We start from the raw sequence: 9,581 nt of genomic DNA on the forward strand, positions 1-9,581 counted from the left end.
ATATTAAAAAACTCTCTTAAAATATATACAAACAAAAGAATAGACAACATGAACATAACAAAACTATCTGTATGAAAAATAAATAAATAAAATAACATAAAGATAAAATAATATATACAATATTAACACAATCGACCTGAGGATCCCTGAGCCCACTCTATCTCCCACGTGTGAGGGGTAGAGCAGAGCTCAAAAGACCCCAGCGCATCCCTCTCGCCGCATCACTGGTAATGAGCCAGTGGAGGCTGAGCAAGTGCGCTAAAGCAGCAAACACTCAACTCGAGTGGAGAATCTGACCAGTGCCAGAACTCCAATTGTCCATTTTTATTTTAATAAGTCTCTTGGCCACTGCCGTTTCAACCTTCTAGGTGGGCTGTAGGGATGGGTGGAACTAGATAAGGTTTGAACCAAAGGATTAGGATGGTTATGTACATTTTAATATTTTTTTTTTGTTTATCACTCAATATCGGTTGAGTATTTTGTGGTACAAGTATTTTCTTAACAAGTCAAAGGAGAGTAGGTGTCCATCATATATGTATACATATCTTCTTTGGTGGGTGCTTCCAGTTCAGGCTCGTTCGTCGTGATGATTTTTAGCCCTGTGCTAAACTCGTTTTTTTTTCCCAACTACCTAAAATTGTAGCTCGAAATATTTTTTTTATATCGAAAAAAGTATCGACATATTTTACTTTGTCACTTCCCACGTGACCTACGACCGCAGCGACAAAGTACTGTTGTCACGTGAGAGCTGACTTACGACATATAAGAGTTAATTATTTATAAACGTTTATATGAATTCACAGTATTGAAATATCTCCTAATCGTGTTCTCAGACGTTTTTTGGAACTTCTTAGTACAACGTGACCAAAAAAGACTTGGCAATTCTAACTGTTTTCTAACTTTGGATTGGGATTGCTTTTTTCCTCTTTAAGTGCAGTTTGAACCGGTCTAACTTCTCGCCAGAATTCCTTGTCTTAAAAAAATATAACGGATAATTCTATTGAAGCTTATTTATTAATGTGGATTAAAGCTAAGTAATAAGTATTTACCGACACCATCTTGAAACCTGTTAGGACCAGATACTTCAAGAACGAACTGTAGTGGTAAACTGCCATTTTTTGTCCAAAAACGTGTAAATTATTTAATTGAAAAGGAAGAGGTTCTGGGTGCGGTCAAATAAAAACTCAAATACTGGAAAAAACTATTTATATATGTATATATAGTTGACCGTAAGTTATGATGAGTCAGAACTCAAGAATTAAAAAAAAGGAAAATAGGGGCACGAAATGAGACACGCAAGCTCAACTAAGATACTACTTTATTCTTCTGTATAATCCTATATATATATACCTTCTGCCTTGTTTACATGGAGAGTTTAGGTATTAAGAGTCATAATACCTATGCTCTGTTTATAACTTATATATATATATATATATATAAACCTTCCATAAAAAAAATCATATTTATTCCTTCTGTATGTGAAAATATTTATTTAATTAAATCACTGCTTAGAAAATTTTATTGTTAATGCTATCAATTGCATTATTGATAGTTACCATGGCAACATAATAATTTATACCCCCATCTCATCTACTCTCTCCACGACCGTTTTCAAGGTGAAGCATCAAAAACTTGCGTCACTGGAAATTCAGCTTATATGACCGGTTTCCATTTCATTTTTTTTTCTTTGGTATTGAAGTAGATTTATATAGTTTTAAAAGATTATTTACTATTTCTATTATGTTATAAGTAAATACTCGTGGTACCAGAATTAAAATCATCTTTACTTGCATTTCTTAATTTACATATTTTTAGTCATTTTTTTTTATCATAAAATGAAGTTGATTATGTTCATATGTGTCAAACATTGAAACAGCTAGGTTAGTTGATAACGATTAAGAAAACCTGTACATAATTACGTAGCTGACGCTGACGTCTTATATCTATGCAATTTTTAGTTGCATATAAATTTGCATTTATAACTATTCCTTTGTTGATTGTGCGAATCCAACTGCTATTTGTTTTCTTTGTACTGGAAATTTTCCTTAAATGAAAAACCTACTTCGTATGTATATATTAATCTAAAACATTCCTGATTCTTTCATATAATTAAATCGCTGTGTGAAATATTACTATATTTATATAGTACTATACTGATATTTTAGTATCGATTATTATTTTGGTAAAAATTACAAATAAAATAAATACGAACATTAACCAATTTGTTCAATTCACCCTTTTTACATGACAACGATAGTATATTGGTTTTTAACTAACTTCATATATTAGTGTTTAATAATTAGTTTCGAACATTCTTTTTTTCTACATTCCTCGCAAATATATAGTTGTTTATTCTTGATTTAATTTCCCAGGAAGTTGTTTTTTCTTTTTTATTAAGATGTCTAGATGAAAAATAAACTTTAGAATATTATTAATATTTTATATTAGTTTGTACAACGTTTCAAATTTCTTTATCTTCAAGTACTAATATTCCTATAATTATAAAAATTAATTTAATATTTTTTTATGTATGCAATTAAAAATATATAATCAATTTTACCTCATTTGTTAAATACATCTATTTCTTTTTTGAAATTGTTTCATGTGATCACTTAATTAAAGTTTATATACCATAATGTATAAACAATAACGTTCTCTATTGATGCATTCATCTGTCCCTTTAGCACAAAGCAATGTCAAGATATTCTAGGCATTATCTCTTTGTGTTAAAGAGACAGATGAATGTATCAATAGTGAGCGTTATTGTTAAAACAATGGTATGTTATAAATTTCAATTAAGTGACCATATGAAACAATTTAAAAAGTAAATAAATGTCCTTAACAAATTGATTATATCTTTTTAATTATATGTATACAAATTGTTAATATTTGTACTTCGTGATGGGGAAACCCGAAACGTTGTGTAAACAAATATAAAATATTTTAGGATTATTTTTTTTACTTCAACATATTAATAAAAAGTTGTTTATTATTGCCTGAACTTCAATAGATATATACTGGAGAGATAATTAATAAAATCGAAACATAAATAAACGGCACATATTAAATTCTTTTGTGAGTTAACTAGTCTTTGTTTATTTGTTGATAAGATAGATGGGGGTAAGTCAGTTTTTAATTTACATAATTTAGTTTTTTCTGGCATTAGGTTTAAGAGTGATGAATTCGTGTCGTCTGAATATCTACCATATCTAATTATGTTATTATCTTGGCTGGGTAATCAGTCCGATATCGCAGCTATCTCGATAATTGTTGAAGGTCATGCTCTATCAATATGATTATTAGTTCGTTAATTAGAGCTATTAAGGATTATCTGTTTACAAAAACATTGTCTACTGTGGTTTTCATTAAATCTAACTCGCCTTAATAAATATGGATTTGTGAGCGGATTTCTAAATAAGAGAGAATACAAGAAGAGACGTTGCCAAATTGCCAATGTAGACTAACCTTGGAGCTCGTTGATAATATTGTCAGATCCTGTGACAGAGCACTATCTCATGTGATGTGAACACAGGCGAGGTTTGGGCTCTACTGATCCAATACAGTGGAGGAATGTCCCGTTGGTTTGGGCCACTGCGCATGCGCCCCTCCTTCCCCACCATCAATGCCAAAGAGGTTTGCTTATTATTCCAGCCGCGGTATGGCCAATTTGCTTATTGTCTCTCTGTGTTGTTTGGATCAGGTGTCATGAATCGGAATGAAGAAATGTTTTCATCTAGAGAATTCGATATGTTGGTGTAATTTAATCTATATCGAAACGGAAGAATTCCATGTTGAATAAATTGATTCTTATAAATCATCCAAAAATATAAAGATCGATTACTATTCTGACCCCAAAATCCTCGTTAGAACCTAGAAATCTTACACGAAGTTAAAAAAAAAAAAAAGAGTAATTCCTTTTCAGTTTATTTATTGATTTATTATTATTTATAGTTTATTTTTATTATATGTATATTAAAGACGGGGAAAGAGAAAGTATGAAAAAAAAGGAAGATTAATAAAAAAATAAATAAATGATAAAGATAAAGTATAGAAAGAAAAAAATGCTAAGGCAAAAAAAATTATAAATTACTATTATATGAAGTTGTAAAATAAGTCCGTAGCATTTTTCAATATTTCAATTTTATCCTCTCTGTGTTTATAAAATCAAGTTTACTTGGTAAATAATGTTTACATATTCTGAAAAAGGATTAGTTAAGGTGCTTTTATACATCAGTTTCAAACGAGATTCCTTATCTTTAAGTGGTATTTTGCTTGCTCAAATTGAAAGAGAAAAAAAATTCATTTTCTTCATTTTTTTTTATTTTATTTATTTATTGATATTTACAACTGTATAAAAAAATACAGCCAGTAAATTTGATCATAATGACATAATGATATGATACAGGATGTAGAGAAACTACCCAGTAGTAGAACTCTAAAACCAGTTTACAATATAAGGTCACGAGGCCATCTTCTTTTCAGGAGGATTGCCAGGAATGGAAGAGGAAGCAAGGTTAGAAACGAGTGGGTTTGGGTGGTTAGGGAGTTTATTATGGAAGGAATAATATCGGGTTCGGGCTAGATCGGTTACATAAGGAACATTTAGGTCTTTATGGATGGTTTTATTAGTAACAAAATAAGGAGCATTGAGGATATTTTCTTCATTTAATGATTTTTTTTATTTCGAAAAGGAAAATCCGCTGCACAAAATTTGCAGTGTGTATGGGGATGATGCCTTGGTAGAAACTACCTTCCGTAAGTGGTTTTCTCGGTTCAGAACCTGAAATTTTGATTTGAAAGACGCAAAGCGCTCGGGTCGTCCTTCAACTGTTGATGATGACCAAATTCAAGCACTGGGCAGACAATTCTCTCTCCACGACACGGGATATCGCAGAAACGGTTAACATATCTCATGCAAGTGGCTCAAATCATTTGTGTCTCATAATCGCAAAGGCACAGTTTTCCATCTCGATAACGCCAGGATGATTGATTGATTGATCAAAATTGATTGAATTTTTTTTAGCCCGACAAGGGTGTCTCGACGAATGAAGTTTGGTTTACCACTTTACTACAATAGGGGTATTCATGATCTTCAGTTTAACATGTTAAAGTGTGTTAAATGAAAAAAAAAATTATGTTAAATGGAGAAATATTTCCTTCTTTCACCATATTAAAACTATATAACATGGTTGGGGAATGACGTCACGCAACAGTCACCGTTTTGTTTGTTGTCGTGTTAGGTTACTTGCTCGTGGTTTGTGTTTTAATTGTCTATTAATATTGTTTTGAATTTTTTTAAATTTAATAAATCAATGGATGACAATTATAATAGTGTAATGACAGTTGTTAATTAGCTCATCTTGATTATCTTTCTCACAAATCAGAAGATCATCAAGACATTCAGTAGCCAAACATTCACACAACTTCCACTTTAAGCATGTTGTAATAAATTACTTTAATCAAAACTTAGAAGTAAACAATAACATGAAGTTTTGGAAAGAAAGGTTATTAAACAAGTTGCTCAAAAAATCCGCTAGGAGCTGTTATGTATTCAACATTTAAGATGACTTTAAATAGTACTGCTCACAATGCTATACATTTAACACATCATGAGTACCCCTAATGTAAAAGTGAGGGGTTGGCAAAGGAGCACTCTAGTCGGTGCCTACTGTGCTCTGCCTCCCCCGGGTTATGGAAATTCACTTGGGGAATTCCCTTGTAAACAACGTCATTTGAACTCGTTCTGAAAACACATCTGTCCTTGTGGCTAAGTGTGATTCAGCCTTGTGCCTGGAAATAATAACTAATAGCTTTTAAGATGCCAAATTTTAAAATGGCTTCCTCTAAAGTACCTAAAATTTTGGAGGAAGATAGTCCGTGTGGTGGTTAATAAATATTTCAAAATAGTAACAAAAACTATTTATTGTTAACCAACGTTTCACCCCACTCATTCACAAAGACTTTAACAACCCATTCGTTGCAGATTTGACCCAAAAGAGATATGCGTCTTTTCATTTCAAACTCCTTAACCATCCTAACCCATTAATTCTTAATCTTTCATCCTTAACAATCCCTCATAATCCTCCGAGGCGTCTGAAAAGAAGATGCCCACAGGACCTTCTAGTTTAAATTAATGTTTGAAGTATGGGTGGTTCCTTCCCAAGATTTTCAAGTGTATCTGAAACATACTACATATTTACCTATTGTATTATTTTGTACAGTTGTAAATTGCAGTAAATAAATATTTAAAAAAAAAAAAAAAAAGATATTGAGCTCAAATGAAAAATTAATATTTTTTTAACCTTTTGAAACTGGTGCCATTTTTTATCCCCCCCCCCACTCAGACTCATCAATTTTGACTAGTAATTATTCATAGTTTTCATTAAAGTAATCCAAGGATTTTTTTTTTTCTCCTCGGCTCTTGTACTATTATCTTTTGTTGTATTGTTGGCAGGATCAATATGTATATTTGGTATTTCGAGATCCTAAAATACGAATCGTTGTGGCATTAGAAAATTATATACTTAACTAGATTCTCCTAACCAATAAATTCTGTATCATTGTTACTGTCATGATTGTACTGTCGTACTATCTCTGGTGGTTGATAGTACAAGTTATGCCAGTGAATTATTGTTTTTTTTTAAATTTATTTATTGCTATTTACAACTGTACATTATATTATATATATATTTAGTTAATCTGATCTAAGTTAAATTGGAATGTTACTGGCGTGTAGAGAAACTACCCATTGGTAGCACTCTAATGACATTTTACATTAGCTGGTCTCGTGGCCATCTTCTTTTCAGGCGCCTCGGAGGATTGTCAGGAATGGAAGAGGATGCAGGATTAGAAACTAGGGGGTTTGAGTGGTTAGAGAGTTTGAATTAATGGTAATTTTAACTATCAGATGTGTACGCATTGACAGCGAACAACTATCGTAACTTTCCGTTATTGCGGCAAAAGTGTTAGCCACTACAATGGTGTAACTATTTGATAGTTACAGCAATGTCGCACTGGGTCTTGCGTTATCGTTAATAGTACAAGTAATGCCATTGATTGTCATGTACATACCCCTTGACAGTGAACTGTCGCAATGTATCAGCCTTACCAAATAAAGAAGATAGGCGGGAAAACATTGTTCTTATACATTTTCCCAAAAAGTTAAAGTGTATCAGACCTGGACCCTAAAAATAAATTTGCCCAAATCATCGCTTTCCTTTAGATGCGTTTCAGTGATGTAAGCTACATCGATATCCATGTCGATTAGAAGGCGCATGACAGTATGCAATTTGTTCTTTAGGCCGTTTATATTTCAGTCGATGATTTCCATTTTACAATTTATAGATTCCAATAAATCCCACCAAATCACATTTACCCTTCGTCTTGCCCCACAGTATCTTTTAATAATACCCCACTCATTCTTGTTGAACAGATCCGTTACTTAGGACTAAATCTGGACAAACGACTAACATGGAATCCTCATACAAGACTGAAAAGACAGGAAACTGCTCGTCGATTCCGACTATTACAACATTTACTAGACACACGGTCCAAACTTCCAATCCATTACAAAAGACTGATCTACATGACTGTTATAAGGCCTATCTGGACATACGGAGTTGAGCTATGGGGCTCTACTAAACCATCAAATTCCTCTCGAATCCAATCCTTAACCTGGCTTCTCCTTCACTACCTAATAATCCTCCTAGGCGTCTGAAAAGAAGATGGCCTCGAGATCTTCTCCTTTAGAAATGTTTTTGGAGTTCTATCAATGGGTAGATTCTCCACATGTTTGTCATAATATCACTTACAGCAAATTTACTTGATGTGTATATATGTATACTGTTGTAAATAACAATAAATAAATTATTAAAAAAAAACAAAAAAAAAAAAACAATTTATAGCGCTGTCCCACGCATAGGCCTGTGGAAAAGTCGTCGTTTTTATCTTCTTACTTATGTGGGATTCTCAATACTATATTAAGAAGACGGATAGCAACTCGTATAGTTATTGCTAGGAAGAAGATCTAACTCGTCTTACGCCACTGTACTGGCTCTGAGAATTATTCAATACCATACTATATTTTACATTCGAATAATATTTCATTTCCGTTAAGATTTGTCTAGTCTATTTAAAGCACGACCTTATGGTGCTGTAGAATAACATCTACCGATGGGAAAAGAAAACAAAAAAAAACCTACACTTGTTCTATGTACATTTTTTTTTTTGATAGATATTCCAATCTGCCACACAGTTGTGGGCAATAGGTAATATTGATGAATGATCTCATACATACTAAAATAAAAAAAAAATAAATAAAAAATAAAATAAAATAAAACATTTTAAAAAAATATATTAAAAAACTCTCTTAAAATATATACAAACAAAAGAATAGACAACATGAACATAACAAAACTATCTGTATGAAAAATAAATAAATAAAATAACATAAAGATAAAATAATATATACAATATTAACACAATCGACCTGAGGATCCCTGAGCCCACTCTATCTCCCACGTGTGAGGGGTAGAGCAGAGCTCAAAAGACCCCAGCGCATCCCTCTCGCCGCATCACTGGTAATGAGCCAGTGGAGGCTGAGCAAGTGCGCTAAAGCAGCAAACACTCAACTCGAGTGGAGAATCTGACCAGTGCCAGAACTCCAATTGTCCATTTTTATTTTAATAAGTCTCTTGGCCACTGCCGTTTCAACCTTCTAGGTGGGCTGTAGGGATGGGTGGAACTAGATAAGGTTTGAACCAAAGGATTAGGATGGTTATGTACATTTTAATATTTTTTTTTTGTTTATCACTCAATATCGGTTGAGTATTTTGTGGTACAAGTATTTTCTTAACAAGTCAAAGGAGAGTAGGTGTCCATCATATATGTATACATATCTTCTTTGGTGGGTGCTTCCAGTTCAGGCTCGTTCGTCGTGATGATTTTTAGCCCTGTGCTAAACTCGTTTTTTTTTCCCAACTACCTAAAATTGTAGCTCGAAATATTTTTTTTATATCGAAAAAAGTATCGACATATTTTACTTTGTCACTTCCCACGTGACCTACGACCGCAGCGACAAAGTACTGTTGTCACGTGAGAGCTGACTTACGACATATAAGAGTTAATTATTTATAAACGTTTATATGAATTCACAGTATTGAAATATCTCCTAATCGTGTTCTCAGACGTTTTTTGGAACTTCTTAGTACAACGTGACCAAAAAAGACTTGGCAATTCTAACTGTTTTCTAACTTTGGATTGGGATTGCTTTTTTCCTCTTTAAGTGCAGTTTGAACCGGTCTAACTTCTCGCCAGAATTCCTTGTCTTAAAAAAATATAACGGATAATTCTATTGAAGCTTATTTATTAATGTGGATTAAAGCTAAGTAATAAGTATTTACCGACACCATCTTGAAACCTGTTAGGACCAGATACTTCAAGAACGAACTGTAGTGGTAAACTGCCATTTTTTGTCCAAAAACGTGTAAATTATTTAATTGAAAAGGAAGAGGTTCTGGGTGCGGTCAAATAAAAACTCAAATACTGGAAAAAACTATTTATATATGTATATATAGTTGACC

General features: G+C 32.7%; 1 protein-coding gene across 2 annotated transcripts in view; it reads right to left on the reverse strand.

The window, feature by feature from the left end:
* The window catches only part of LOC106688627 (retinol-binding protein pinta), a 32,936-nt gene extending 29,352 nt beyond the window's left edge, over positions 1–3,584 (reverse strand). The window contains exon 1 of one of the 2 annotated variants that reach the window (XM_014433189.3): positions 3,466–3,584. The gene's annotated coding sequence lies outside the window, so the exon portion shown is untranslated. The remainder of the gene's footprint in view (positions 1–3,465) is intronic. The other variant, XM_024360314.2, reaches the window with a different exon arrangement.
* Between the last annotated feature and the right edge of the window lie 5,997 nt (positions 3,585–9,581).

This window comes from Halyomorpha halys, unplaced genomic scaffold (genome assembly GCF_000696795.3).
Source record: "Halyomorpha halys isolate HHAL.00 unplaced genomic scaffold, Hhal_1.1 Scaffold1165.1, whole genome shotgun sequence".
NCBI lineage: Eukaryota > Metazoa > Arthropoda > Insecta > Hemiptera > Pentatomidae > Halyomorpha > Halyomorpha halys.